The sequence below is a fragment of the Ranitomeya variabilis genome, chromosome 4, assembly GCF_051348905.1.
Source record: "Ranitomeya variabilis isolate aRanVar5 chromosome 4, aRanVar5.hap1, whole genome shotgun sequence".
Taxonomy (NCBI): domain Eukaryota; kingdom Metazoa; phylum Chordata; class Amphibia; order Anura; family Dendrobatidae; genus Ranitomeya; species Ranitomeya variabilis.
In genome coordinates this window covers 281,785,549-281,800,874 of record NC_135235.1, presented here as the reverse complement: position 1 = coordinate 281,800,874, position 15,326 = coordinate 281,785,549, and the positions used below count along the sequence as shown (strand labels likewise).

General features: G+C 44.8%; 1 long non-coding RNA gene across 3 annotated transcripts in view; it reads left to right on the top strand.

Annotated features, from left to right (window-relative positions):
- Positions 1–15,326, top strand: part of LOC143768829 (uncharacterized) — a 142,272-nt gene that overhangs the window by 25,807 nt on the left and 101,139 nt on the right. For 2 of the 3 annotated variants that reach the window (XR_013214071.1, XR_013214072.1), the window contains exon 2: positions 7,330–7,481. This is a non-coding gene — a long non-coding RNA (uncharacterized LOC143768829). Of the gene's footprint in view, positions 1–2,937; positions 2,979–7,329; positions 7,482–15,326 lie in introns of those variants that run through there. The other variant, XR_013214073.1, reaches the window with a different exon arrangement.

Sequence of the window (15,326 nt, the reverse complement as noted above, 5' to 3'; positions counted from 1 at the left end):
TGCGTTTTAGGCCATACTTAACCCCTTAGTGACAGAGCCAATTTGGTACTTAATGACCGAGCCAATTTTTACAATTCTGACCACTGTCACTTTATGAGGTTATAACTCTGGAACGCTTTAACAGATCCCGCTGATTCTGAGGTTGTTTTTTCGTGACATATTGTACTTCATGCTGGTGGTAACATTTCTTCGATATTACTTGCGATTATTTATGAAAAAAACGAAAATATGGCGAAAACTTTTCAAATTTTGCAATTTTCAAACTTTGTATTTTTATGCCCTTAAATCAGAGAGATATGTCACAAAAAATAGTTAATAAATAACATTTCCCACATGTCTACTTTACATCAGCACAATTTTGGAAACAACATTTTTTTTTGTTAGGGAGTTATAAGTGTTAAAAGTTGACCAGCAATTTCTAATTTTTCAACACCATTTTTTTTTAGGGACCACATCACATTTGAAGTCATTTTGAGGGGTCTATATGATAGAAAATAACCAAGTGTGACACCATTCTAAAAACTGCACCCCTCAAGGTGCTCAAAACCACATTCAAGAAGTATTAACCCTTTACGTGCTTCACAGGAACTGAAACAATGTCGAAGGAAAAAATGAACATTTATCTTTTTTTTGCAAACACTTTACTTCCATTTTTTTTGTTATTTTCACAAGTGTAAAAACAGAAATTTAACCATAAATTTTGTTGTGCAATTTCTCCTGAATGCGCCGATACCCGATATGTGGGGGTAAACCACTGTTTGGGCGCACCGCAGAGCTTGGAAGAAAAGGAGCGCCATTTGACTTTTTTCAATGCAGAATTGGCTGGAATTGAGATCGGACGCCATGTCGCGTTTGGAGAGCCCCTGATGTGCCTAAACAGTAGAAACCCCCCACAAGTGACCCCATTTTGGAAACTAGACCCCTGAAGGAACTTATCTAGATGTGTGGTGAGCACTTTAAACCCCCAAGTGCTTCACAGAAATTTATAAAGTAGAGCCGTGAAAATAAAAAATCCTTTTTTTTGTCCTCAAAAATGATTTTTTAGCCTGCAATTTTTTATTTTCGCAAGGGTAACAGGAGACATTGGACCCCAAAATCTGTTGACCAGTTTGTCCTGAGTACGCTGATACCCCATATATGGGGGGGCACTGTTTGGGCACCCATCGGGGCTCGGAAGGGAAGGAGCGCCGCTTGGAATGCAGACTCTGATGGGATGGTCTGTGGGCGTCATGTTGCATTTGCAGAGCTCCTGATGTACCTAAACAGTAGAAACCCCCCACAAGTGACCCTATTTTGGAAACTAGACCCCCAAAGAGCTTATCTAGATGTGTGGTGAGCACTATGAACCCCCAACTGCTTCACAGAAGTTTATAATGTAGAGCCATGAAAATAAAAAAATCATTTTTTCCACAAAAATTATCTTTTCACCCCAAAATTTTTACTTTCACAAGGGTAACAGGAGAAATTGGACCCCAAAATGTATTGTGCAATTTATGGTGAGTAGGCTGATACCCCATATGTGGGGGTAAACCACTGTTTGGGCGCATGGCAGAGCTCGGAAGGGAAGGAGCGCCGTTTTGGAATGCAGACTTTGATAGAATGGTCTGTGGGCGTTATGTTGCGTTTGCAGAGCCCCTGATGTGCCTAAACAGTAGAAGCCCCCACAAGTGACCCCATTTTCAAAACTAGACCCCCATGGAACTTATCTAGATGTGTGGTGAGAACTTCGAATGCCCAAGTGCTTCACAGAAGTTTATAATGCAGAGTCGTGGAAATAAAAAATATTTTTTTTCCACAAAAAAGATTTTTTAGCCCCCAAGTTTTTATTTTCACAAGGGTAACAAGAGAAATTGAACCCCAAAAGTTGTTGTCCAATTTGTCCTGAGTATGCTGGTACCCCATGCGTGGGGGGGACCACTGTTTGGACGCACGGCAGAGCTCGGAAGGGAAGGAGCGCCGTTTTGGAATGCAGACTTTGATAGAATGGTCTGCGGGCGTTATGTTGCATTTGCAGAGCCCCTGATGTACCTAAATAATAGAAACCCCCCTCAAGTGACCCCATTTTGGTAACTAGACCCCCCATGGAACTTATCTAGATGTGTGGTGAGAACTTTGAATGCCCAAGTGCTTCACAGAAGTTTATAATGCAGAGTCGTGAAAATAAAAAAAATATTTTTTTTCCACAAAAAAGATTTTTAGCCCCCAAGTTTTTATTTTCACAAGGGTAACAAGAGAAATTTCCAATTTGTCCTGAGTATGCTGGTAACCCATGTGTGGGAGGGGGACCACTGTTTGGGTGCACGGCAGAGCTCAGAAGGGAGGGAGCACCACTTGACTTTTTGAGCGCAAAATTGGCTGTTGTGTTTGGAGAACCCCTGGTGTACCTAAACAGTGGAAACACCCCAATTCTAACTCCAACCCTAACCCCAACACACCCCTAACCCTAATTCCAACCCGATCCATAATCCTAATCACAACCCTAACGATAATCACAACCCTAGCCCCAAAACAACCCTAATCTCAACACTAACCATAACCCTAATCAAAACCCTAAATCCAACACACCCCTAATCCTAATCTCAACCCTAACCTCAATCCTAACCCTAATCCCAATACACCCCTAACCCTAATCCCAACCCTAACCTTAACCCTAATCCCATACCTAACCCTAATCCCAAACGTAACCCTAATGCCAACCCTAATCCAAACCCTAACCCTAATCCCAACTCTAACCCTAACTTTAGCCGCAACCCTAGCCCTAACTTTAGCCCCAACCCTAACCCTAACTTTAGCCCCAACCCTAACCCTAGCCCTAACCCTAAATTTAGCCCCAACCCTAACCCTAACCCTTAATTTAGCCCCAACTCCTCTAGCTGCCGGCCGGCAGATCATGGCGGGTGCACTGCCCATGCGCCATTTTCTTACCGGATGAAGAAGCTGGCGGGCAGGAGGGGACGCAGGAGGACCCAGGGACATCGGTAAGCATAACAGGGTCCCCGAATCCCCCTATTTCTCTGTCCTCTGATGTGCGATCACATCAGAGGACAGAGAATGACACACCGCCTTTTTTTTTTTTTTTTGCGGTCGCCGGTAAACAGTTAATTACGGCGATCACAAAACAGGGGTCGGTAAAAACCGACCCTGACATGTTCTTTGGGGTCTCGGCTACCCCCGGCTGCCGAGACCCCAAAGATCTTCCGGGTGCCATTTTTTGTCCGGAACAAGATGGCGGCGCCCATCGGGAGCCACGAGGAGCACCGGGGGAGACAGGTGAGTATCGGGGGGCGATCGGGGACCCCATTTCTCTGTCCTCTGATGTGCGATCACATCGGAGGACAGAGAAATTTCGTTTTGGTTTTTTTTGCGACCGCCGGTAAACGGTTAATTACTGGCCATCGCAACCCTGGGGTCGGTAAAAAAAAAACCCGAATCATGTTCTCTGGGGTCTTGGCTACCCCCGGTAACCGAGACCCCAGAGAAAATCCGACTCTGGGGGGCGCTATTCACTTTTTCCACAGCGCCATTAATTAACAGCGCTGTGGTTTAAGTAGCCTTAACTGCCGCGGTTAAAAGGTGTATCGGCGGTCGTTAAGGGGTTAAAACTGGGTGGATTGGGGATTAATCGTATTAACCTGGGTAGTGCATTCCAAAGAATTGGCGCAGCAGCAAAAAGTCTTGGAGATGGGAGTGGGATGTACTGATTATTGAGGATGCTAACCTCAGGTCATTAGCAGAACGGAGGGCACGGGTAGGGTGGTTTATTGCAGAGGTGTCAAACTGCATTCCTCGAGGGCCGCCAACAGGTCATGTTTTCAGGATTTCCTTAGCATTCCACAAGGTGCTGGAATCATTCTGTGCAGGTGATTAAATTATCACCTGTGCAATACAAGGAAATCCTGAAAACATGACCTGTTGGCGGCCCTCGAGGAATGCAGTTTGACACCTCTGGTTTATTGAGACGAGGGAGGAGATGTAGGGTGGTGCTGAGCCATGGAGTGCTTTGTGTGTAAAGGTACCTTCACACTGAACAACTTAACAACGATAACGATAGCGATCCGTGACGTTGCAGCGTCCTGGATAGCGCTATCGTTGTGTTTGACACGCAGCAGCGATCAGGATCCTGCTGTGACATCGTTGGTCGGAGCTAGAAGGCCAGCACCTTATTTCGTCGCTGGATCACCCGCTGACATCGCTGAGTCGGCGTGTGTGACCCTGATTCAGCGATGTCTTCACTGGTTACCAGGGTAAACATCGGGTTACTAAGCGCAGGGCGGTGCTTAGTAACCCGATATTTACCCTGGTTACCATTGTAAATGTAAAAAAAAAAAAACACTACATACTTACATTCTGGTGTCTGTCGGGTCCCCCGGCGTCCGCTTCCCTGCACTGTGTCAGCGCCAGCCGGCCGTAAAGCAGAGTACAGCGGTGACATCACTGCTCTGCTTTACGGCCGGCGCTTACACAGTGCAGGGAAGCGGACGCCGGGGAACGCGACAGACACCGGAATGTAAGTATGTAGTGTTTGGTTTTTTTTACATTTACACTGGTAACCAGGGTAAACATCGGGTTACTAAGCGCGGCCCTGCGCTTAGTAACCCGATGTTTACCCTGGTTACCAGGGACCTCGGCATCGTTGGTCGCTGGAGAGCGGTCTGTGTGACAGCTCTCCAGCGACCACACAACGACGAAACAGCGACACTGCAGCGATCGGCATCGTTGTCTATATCGCTGCAGCGTCGCTTAATGTGACGGTACCTTAAGGGTAATAAGTTTGTACTGGATTCTGGAGTGGATGGGTAACCAGTGTAATGTCTCCATAATATACTCGCACAGTACTCCTCTTCATAATATACTCATATGCTTACCCTCTCCATAATATACCCCCAAACTGTCCCTTTCGCTATCTCCACTGTCTCCCCAATGCTCCTCGCTATACTATACCCACTTTCACAATCGGCCAATTGCCCCATAATGTTCTGCATTGCCCCTTCATGTGCCATAGCCCCGGCCCCCTCATCTAAAATAGAAGCACATTTCTTCAGATTCTCCATGGAGCGTTTACTAGCACGAGGTATTTTCAGCCTGTGTGGCCCCTCTCCCGGCAGCAGAGTGATGACATCAGCATGCTGACCTCATCACGCTGCTGCACGTTGGCACCGGCACTTGCACGCGCTGCTCTGCACCAGTCCCAGCGTGGTAATGTTCAATATAAGAAGGGAGCTGCATGCCCCAGACAACGCCACTGACAGTATGTTGTGTAGGCCTGATTTAGACAAATGTTTGGTGCCTACACTGACACATGGTGGTGACCGTGTCCTTATGTTGGGCTGCATGAGTGCTGCTGGTTTCAGTGAATTACATTTCATTGATGATTTAAAGGGGTTGTACACTACTAGAACAACTCCTTCTTAAACTAAATCTTCTGCCCCATTAAAATAATAAAGCCTATACTCCCCTCCAGTGCTGGTTCCGTTCCCGCGATGTCTACACTCTTGGTCACGGGGCTGTGTTTTAGCGGAATGACACGTGAGGCCCGGCGCCCAGTCAGCGCTGGCATCACTGTCTCTGCCTTCGGACAGACTGAGCATGAAGAGGAAGTCTGGGATCAGCTGCAACCACAGCTTCCTCTTAATGTTCGGTTTGTCCGAAGGCGGAGACAGTGACGTCGGCTCTGAGTGGGCGCCGGCATCACGTGTCACAAAACCGCATCACTGCTCCTGGGAGAGTGAGTGAAGACACCACGGGAACGGTGCTGACAACGGAGGTGAGTATTCACATATGTTTCTGCTCTATATTGAAAGAAAATATGCTACCATCACTGTGTGCCTTTTGTAGTCTTGCACTTTTTCAACATAACAATGATCCAAAACACTAAGGCCACTGTTGCTTTTCTAACAATGAACAGGGTGAAAGTGATTTAGTGGCCAAGTGTCTCCTGATCAGAACCAAACCAAACATTCATAGGGAATTCTGATGATACAAGTTGTCATCAGTCTCCATCCAGCATCCAGGACCTAAAAAAAAAAGTGCTCATTCTTGTAAAATGGAAAAAGATACATGTTGCAAGGTATCGTCAGCGTGTTCATTCCATACCTGGTGGACTTGGTACTGTACTTAAAAATTGTGGCGATCATACAAAATACTAGACGTAGTCGTTTTTGATGTGGGATGTACTTATTTTTTGCGCCAACTAATTTTAGTAAAACTGAACATTTTATAATAAATGTAATATTATTAGCTTGACTTTCATGTTATGGGTTAAAAAAATGTTCTCTGAAATGCAATCTTACCAAAATTTTGGAAATTGTTCTTGTATTCAGTGAGATATTGATTAAAATGTTACTTTTCAAAGGAGGTGTGCTCGTTTATGCTGAGCATTGTATATATAATATCTTTATTAGCAGAAACAGAATGTATTTAAAATGGACCTGTCATCATGTCTACTTAAGGGAAAGCATGTAGTCATGACAAGTCTGACGAGTTTTTATACCAAACAGCACAAAAATGTGCTGTACTGTTAGTATAATAGTCCTCTAAAGAAAATATAGCAGAATTATAGTTATGAGTCTGCTGTATTTATATCAATCCACCTGTCTTTAACAGTCTTCTTCCACCCTGTCACCAGTGACCGGTCACAAGCCTGTGTATCAGCAACCCTAAGTCATTAGTAAGCACGGCAGAAGGAGCTAGGGTGAGCACTGGTATTTAGAATATGGATAACCCATATGTATTAAAGGGAGTTTTCCAAGAATCAATTTTATGACTTACGGTGAATCTGCAGATAAATGTCTGATCCCACCGATTACAGAACTCACCATCGCTGCTAGTCCCATAGAAATTGAATGGAACCACAAGCGTATGCTCAGGTGGCGCTCCATTCAAATGGGGGACACAAAATCTTTAAATCTCATGACTGGAGGGAGTTCCAGAGACAGGACCCCCTAGGAATCAGACACTTGTCTCCTGTCCTATGGATAACTGATAAGTTTTGATTATAGGAAAACCCAATTGTGCAATTGTGTTTTTTTTTATCTAGGAAAATAATAATTAGTTCAAATTAGAACCTTGTTTAATTTAGAAATATATTTCTTAAGAAATAAAACCATATATCCAACATATATGTTCCGAGCTATAGTATACGGTGAGCTGAATGTTATGTGACAAATGGTAGGGAATAGAGACGCGGTATAACTTTCCTGCTGTCGGTCATACCCCATGCCTTTTGTCAGGATTCCTGCTGTCCCTGTATTGACTTATTTATTATAACTTTAAATCTTTCGTTTACTCAAGTCTTTGCCAGAGGACACTAAAATTTCTCTGTTCTTTTAGAACAGGATCTCCCAATGGACCAGGGGTTTTATCCACAGAACTGCCCTGGCACTGAGAGGTTCATGTGAAAGACACTGAGATGAAGCTGCAGGCAAAAGCAATTTAATTTCCAAACATATAGAGACTGTGGGTTTAGAGAGCTGCATGTGCAGGTAAGAGTGATTAGTCATAGCAATCTATAATTCTTCCGAGCTAACACCCCTATCTTGTGTTGAGGTTTATTGATTTTTTTTACCCCCAATTATTACTAACATGTACAGCTTTCATGTGTCACGTCTACTGTTAAAAAAGGTTATAGAACAGATATACGGTATTTATTTAAATCTTCAGTTTTTTAAGCTTCAGGGAAGCTCTTACCAGAAGTTTACCGCACCTCTGCTGTGCTGAAGAGGGACATCAGCAGCGTGATCAGATGATCTGGTCGGGCTACTGACGTCGCCTTGACCCAGAAGTGCTAGCGTTCAGGGCTTCAATTTGTACTCTTATTTGAGAGACTGATATACTGATATTAGGTTTACAGTCCTGTGGCAAGATTTTATGCTGGCATCTACTGATAGCATCACAGATTTTGGAGCAGCCTTACGCTCTTAGATACTCAATCTTAGGGCTCATGCTCATTTGCGAGAAAAACTGACGCGTGCAATAGATAAAAAATCGGATTGCTCTCTGACCAATGTTAATCTGAGGGCTTGTTCACACTTTGCAGATTTTGCTGCAGATTTTTCCGCAGCGGATTTGGAAAAACCGCAGTGCAAAACCGCTGCGGTTTTCACTGCGGATTTTCCTGCGGTTTCTTCTGTGGATTCCTCTGCGGGTTTTCAACAGCACTTTCCTATTGGGGCATGTTGAAAACCGCTGCGGAATCCGCAGAAAGAAGTGACATGCTCCTTCTTTTTTTCCGCAGCAATTCTGCGCGGTTTTTAAAGGGATTTTCCGCAATGTGGGCACAGCGGTTTTTGTTTTCCATAGGGTAACATTGTACTGTACCCTGCATGGAAAACTGCTGCGGATCCGCAGCGTCAAATCCGTAAAAGCAGTAAAAACCGCAAAGTGTGAACATAGCCTGAGAGTCTCTGCTCATTTGTGATTTTTTTTTTTCTCAGCTGAGATCAGGCTGAGAAAGAAATCACAGCATGAAGCGATTGTCCCCGTATCTCGGACAAGACTCGCCAATGCAAGCCAATGGGTCTGATAAAAAAAAAAAAATCAGACTGCACTCAGATCATGCGAGTGCTGTATGATTTTTACACACCCATGCCCTTGAAAACCAAGAATTTCATTAGCCACGTACAGTAAAATCACAGCGTGACAAGTTAGAATAGATGGAATAGATATATACAGTGATGTGAAAGTGTTTTCCCCTTCCTAATTTAATATTCTTTTCATATTTGTCACACCTAAATGTTTGTTTCAGATCACCAAAGAAATTTAAATATTAGACAAAGATAACGCAACTAAACACAAAATGCAGTTTTTAAATGAAAGTCTTTATTGTTAAGGGAAAAAGAAATCCAAACCTACAGGGCCCTGTGTGAAAAAGTGATTGCTTCCTAAAGCTAATAACTGGTTGGGCCACCCTTAGCAGCAAAAACTGCAATCAAGCATTTGCGATAACTGGCCATGAGCCTTTTAGAACGCTCTGGAGGCATTTTGACCCACTCATCTTTGGAGAAATGTTGTAATTCAGCCAGATTGGAGGGTTTCCTAGCATGAACCGTTGTAAGGTCATACCACTGCTTCGTTTTATCCTATTGATAGGGGATAATGTTCAATTGTGGAAATATCCCCTAAAATAGCAGGAGAACATAAAACTCCAGGAAGCCTACAAGTACTAAAAGTAGAATGAAGAGGACCTTCATTTCAATAGTTCATCGATTTACAATTGACTGTAACTTTTGCATGCCATGCCTGTCACATACGGTCTCTTAACCCCTTCACCCCGAAGCCTGTTTTCACCTAAGTGACAGGGCCAATTTTTAGAATTCTGACCACTGTCACTTTATGAGGTCATAACTCTAAAACGCTTCAACGGATCCTGGTGATTCTGACACTGTTTTCTCGTGACATATTGTACTTCATGATAGTGGTAAAACTTCTTCGATATGACTTGCATTTATTTGTGAAAAAAACAAAATTTTGTCAAATTATGAAAATTTAGCAATTTTCAAACTTTTAGTTTTTATGCCCTTAAATTAGAGAGTTATATCTCATAATATAGTTAATAAACAACATTTCCCACATGTCTGCTTTACATCAGCACAATTTTGGAAACATAATTTATTTTTGTTAGGGAGTTATAAGGGTTAAAAGTTGACCAGCGATTTCTCATTTTTGCAACAAAATTTGCAAAACCATTTTTTTTACGGACCACCTCACACTTGAAGTGACTTTGAGGGGTCTATATGACAGAAAATGCCCAAAAGTGACACCATTCTAAAAACTGCACCCCTCAAGGTACTCAAAACCACATTCAAAAAGTTTATTAACCCTTCAGGTGCTTCACATAAATTTTTGGAATGTTTAAAAAAAATTGAACATTTAACTTTTTTTTCACAACATTTTTACTTCAGATCCAATTTGTTTTATTTTACCAAGGGTAACAGGATAAATTGGACCAAAAAAGTCATTGTACAATTTGTCCTGAGTACGCCGATACCCCACATGTTGGGGTAAACCATTGATTGGGCACATGGCAGAGCTCGGAAGGGAAGGAGCGCCATTTGACTTTTCAATGCAAGATTTGCTGGAATTGAGATCGGAACCCATTTCGCGATTGGAGAGCCCCTGATGTGCCTAAACAGTGGAAACCCCCACAAGTGACACCATATTGGAAAGTAGACCCTCTAAGGAACTAATCTAGATGTGTGGTGAGCACTTTGAACCTCCAAGTGCTTCACAGAAGTTTATAATGTAGAGCCGTAAAAAAAATTCATATTAATTTTCACAAAAAATGATCTTTTTGCCCCAAATTTTTTATTTTCCCAAGGGTAACAGGATAAATTGGACCCCAAAAGTTGTTGTGCAATTTGTCCTGAGTACGCTGATACTTCATATATGGGGATAAACCACTGATTGGGCACATGGCAGAGCTCGGAAGGGAAGGAGCGCCATTTGACTTTTCAATGCAAAATTGGCTGGAATTGAGATCGGAACCCATGTCGTGTTTGGAGAGCCCCTGACGTTCCTAAACAGTGGAAACCCCCACAAGTGACACCATTTTGGAAAGTAGACCCTCTAAGGAACTAATCTAGATGTGTGGTGAGCACTTTGAACCTCCAAGTGCTTCATAGAAGTTTATAATGTAGAGCCGTAAAAAAAAATTCATATTAATTTTCACAAAAAAATGATCTTTTTGCCCCAAATTTTTTATTTTTCCAAGGGTAACAGGAGAAATTGGACCACCAAAAGTTGTTGTGCAATTTGTCCTGAGTACGCTGATACTTCATATATGGGGATAAACCACTGTTTGAGCGCATGGCAGAGCGCGGAAGGGAAGGAGCGCCATTTGACTTTTCAATGCAAAATTGGCTGGAATTGAGATCGGAACCCATGTCGTGTTTGGAGAGCCCCTGACGTGCCTAAACAGTGGAAACCCCCACAACTGACACCATTTTGGAAAGAAGACCACCTAAGGAACTTATCTAGATGTGTGGTGAGCACTTTTAACCCCCAATTGTTTCACTAAAGTTTAGAATGTAGCGCTGTGAAAATTAAAAAATCATTTTTTCTTTCCACAAAATGATGTTTTAGCCCGCAATTTTTTTTCCCAAGGGTAACAAGAGAAATTGGAACACAAATGTTATTGTCCAATTTGTCCTGAGTACGCTGATACCGTATACATTGGGGGGAACCACTGTTTGGGCGCACGGCAGAGCTCGGAAGGGAAGGAGCGCCGTTTGAAATGCAGACTTAGATGGATTGGTCTCAGGTGTCATGTTGCATTTGCAGAGCCCCTGATGTACCTAAACAGTAGAAACCCCCCACAAGTGACCCCATATTGGAAACTAGACCCCCCAGGGAACTTATCTAGATGTGTTGTGAGAACTTTGAACCAACAAGTGTTTCACTACAGTTTATAACACAGAGCCGCGAAAATAAAAAATATATTTTTTTCCACGAAAATGATATTTTAGCCCCCACGTTTTTATTTTCCCAAGGGTAACAGGAGAAAATAGACAACAAAAGTTGTATGTCCAATTTGTCCTGAGTACGCTGATACCCCATATATGGGGGGGAACCACTGTTTGGGCGCACGGCAGAGCTCGGAAGGGATGGAGCACCGTTTGAATTGCAGACTTAGATGGATTGGTCTGCAGGTGTCATCAGGGCCGGCGTTAGCACCCGGCGTACCTGGGCAAGTGCCGGGGCCCTGGGGAGACGGGGGGGCCCACTCACGCTGTCTGGGATACAGCGCACACACACTGGTGTAAGGGACCCAGGAGCTGGAGGGGCCCGCGGTCAGAATTTTTACAAACCAGAGCGGTGTGTGTGCGGCGGAAGCAGGAGTCAGCATTGTGACAGACAGCTGGGAGAGGCAGCCAGTGCTGAGCAACAGGAGGGCGGGACTTTCCAGCATCCAATCCCGGCTGAGCGGGCTTAGTGCAGTTCCAGTGTGCTGTGCTCCCGTCCCGTCACACAGTACAGTCAGGAGTGAGTCACGGAGCAGCCCCCCTCCCCCGGTGAGTGTTGTCTGAGCCTGTGTTGTTTAAGTTTATGGACGGTGTCCTGACAGGCTCTAGTCCCTGCAGCCGACCATCATCAGTGAGTTGGCTACTGTGCTCATTGACAGCGTTAATCAGCACAGCAGCTGCCACAGTATGTCCTGAGTCTGACCCGTCTATCATGAAAATAGCAGAGCTGAGTGCACCTTCACCTCCTGCAGAGAAGCATAACCTGCCCCCTGACAGGACACAGCAACCCCCTCTCAAAATTCCCTGCACTTCTCCAAACTTCAGTCTTCAGAATGGAGCTGTGGTGTCCTGTCAGGGGGCAGATGTGAGGCACAGAAGCCTTATCCTTCTCTGTTCTCTGGAGGGGGCTCGTCAGGATTTATAGCCACCGAACAGGCTCCTCTTCTAGAGATGTTATGTAACATGACCACACACTGTATAAATATATATATATATATATATAGATAGACATATATATATAGATAGACATAGAGAGAGAGAGAGATAGATAGATACAAACACAGTATATGGTAAAAGTATGCCACAAATTCCACAGTACTATAGAAAAGTAATTGAGGCCGGACTTAGCATGAGAGGCTAATGAGAGAAGATCTGCAGGGGGAATAAAGGGTCTTAGTCCTCGCTCACACGAGCGTATAACACAGCTGAGGACGTGTGGAAAAATCGTCTGTGGAAAAATCTGCAGCACGCTTCGAGTGGCTCTGGAATTCGGATTACACGGACCCATTGAAATCTATGGATGCATGTGAAACTTCAGGCTGCACTCAGCTGTCATCTGAGTGCAGTCTGACATCCACGGCCTCAGACAGTAGAGAAGATGTAGAAATTAAGTGTCCTTGTCTTCTCAATATGCTCCGATTATCTCATGCAAGAGAATCAGATGACACTCGGATGAGAGTTTGATCCGAGTGTCAGTGGCATAAGTGAGCCGATTCTCTCACATGAGAGAATCATCACTCGTGGGACCCCGGCCTTACACTTTTTTCAGCTGGACAATTATTTTATATATTTTAATTATTCCTAATATTCCCGAAAACTTTATAATATAAGTATCCTTCTTCCCAAACCCACTGACCTAAGCAGGGCCGCCATCAGGGCATTACTGCCCTTACTGGATGGGGCCCGATGAGCAGATGGGCCCCCTCTCCTCTGCTCAGCGGGCCCAGCTAAGGCTATGTGCACACTTTGCGGATTCTGCTGCGGATTTTTCCGCAGGAGATTTGCTAAATCCACAGTGCAAAACTGCTGCGGTTTTTCACTGTGGATTTATCGCGTTTTTTAGTGCGGTTTCCTCTGCGGGTTTTCACCTGCAGTTTCCTATTGGAGCAGGTGGAGACCCGCAGCGGAATCCGCACAAAGAAGTGACATGCTGCGGAATGTAATCCGCTGCATTTCCGCGCGTTTTTTTCCGCAGCATGTGCACAGCGGTTTTCATTTCCCATAGCTCTACATTGCACTGTAAACTCATGGGAAACTGCTGCGGACCCGCAGCAGTCAAATCCGCTGCGGATCCGCAGTGGAATCCGCAAAGTGTGCACATAGCCTAAAGGCTTCTGCCACCTCAGCATCTGATCGGGTGTCCTCAGACGCACAGGCAGTTAAAATTTGTTCCTGTGTGGGAGATTGCTACTGCACGGCAACAGTTAACATCTGCCAGCCAATCACAGGCCAGCAGCTGACATCAGAAGGCCCTTAGCCGGCATATGACATCACTGTCATACGCCGGAGCGAAGGTCCGGGCCTCAGATGCATCGAGTGGAGGACACTTGGATTTTTTTTGTAAAGCCGCGCTATGGGGCATATTAGACACTATGGGGGTGCATTATACCGCTATGGCGCTGAATTATACTACTATATATAGTAGTGTATATACTTGCAAGAACCTCGCATCACTTCACCCTGCACAGCCGCCCGTTCTTTGGACAGGAGTGTGCAGCTGCATAGAAAAACGGACGATTTGGGTGAGGCAATGCAAGGCTCGCGCATCGCTCTCGCATAATTGGCATATAAGGGGATGACTTATATAAAGCCCCTCTGCTGTATGGTATTGTAGAATTTACAATAGCTATCACTCATGTAAGAAGTGAAATCTGGCATTGTACTATATCTATATTTCGCTGCTGTATCTGTGCATCATGAATCGTGGTATGTGTTAAAGGGGGGCCCACTGAGACTCTTTCGCCCGGGGCCCTCAAAAACCTGGAGCCGGCCCTGGGTGTCATGTTGCATTTGCAGAGCCCCTGATGTACCTAAACAGTAGAAACCCCCCACAAGTGACCCCATATTGGAAACTAGACCCCCCAGGGAACTTATCTAGATGTGTTGTGAGAACTTTGAACCAACAAGTGTTTCACTACAGTTTATCACGCAGAGCCGTGAAAATAAAAAATATTTTTTTTTCCACAAAACTGATATTTTAGCCCCCACGTTTTTATTTTCCCAAGGGTAACAGGACAAATTGGACCGCAAAAGTTGTTGTCCAACTTGTCCTGAGAACGCTGATACCCCATATGTTGGGGGAAACCACTGTTTGGGCGCACAGGAGAACTCGGAAGGGAAGGAGCACTGTTTTAGTTTTTCAAAGCAGAATTCGCTGGAATTGAGATCGGACGCCATGTCGCGTTTGGAGAGCCCCTGATGTGCCTAAACAGTGAAAACTCCCCAATTCTAACTGAAGCCCTAACCCCAGCCCTAACCCCAGCCCTAACCCTAGCCCTAACCCTAGCCCTAACCCTAGTCCTAACCCTAGCGCTACTTTCACACTAGCGTTTTTTTGCATACGTCGCAATGCGTCGTTTTGGCGAAAAAACGCATCCTGCAAAGTCATCTGCAGGATGCATTTTTTCCCCATAGACTAACATTAGCGACGCATTGCGACGTATTGACACACGTCGCAACCGTCGTGCGACGGTTGCGTCGTGTTGTGGCGGACCGCCAGCAGCAAAAAACGTTACATGTAACTTTTTTTGTGCCGACGATCCACCATTTCCGACCGCGCATGCGCGGCTGGAACTCCGCCCCCACCTACCCGCACCTCACAATGGGGCAGCGGATGCGTGGAAAAACAGCATCTGCTGCCCCCGTTGTGCGGCGCTTGCACAGTATGCGTCGGTACGTCGGGCCGACGCAGCGCGACGGCCCCGTACCGACGCTAGTGTGAAAGTAGCCTAACGGGAAAATGGAAATAAATATATTTTTTAAAATGTTATTATTTTTCCCTAACTAGGGGGGTGATGAAGGGGGATTTGATTTACTTTTATAGTGTTTTTTGGGCGGATTTTTATGGTTGGCAGCCATCACACACTA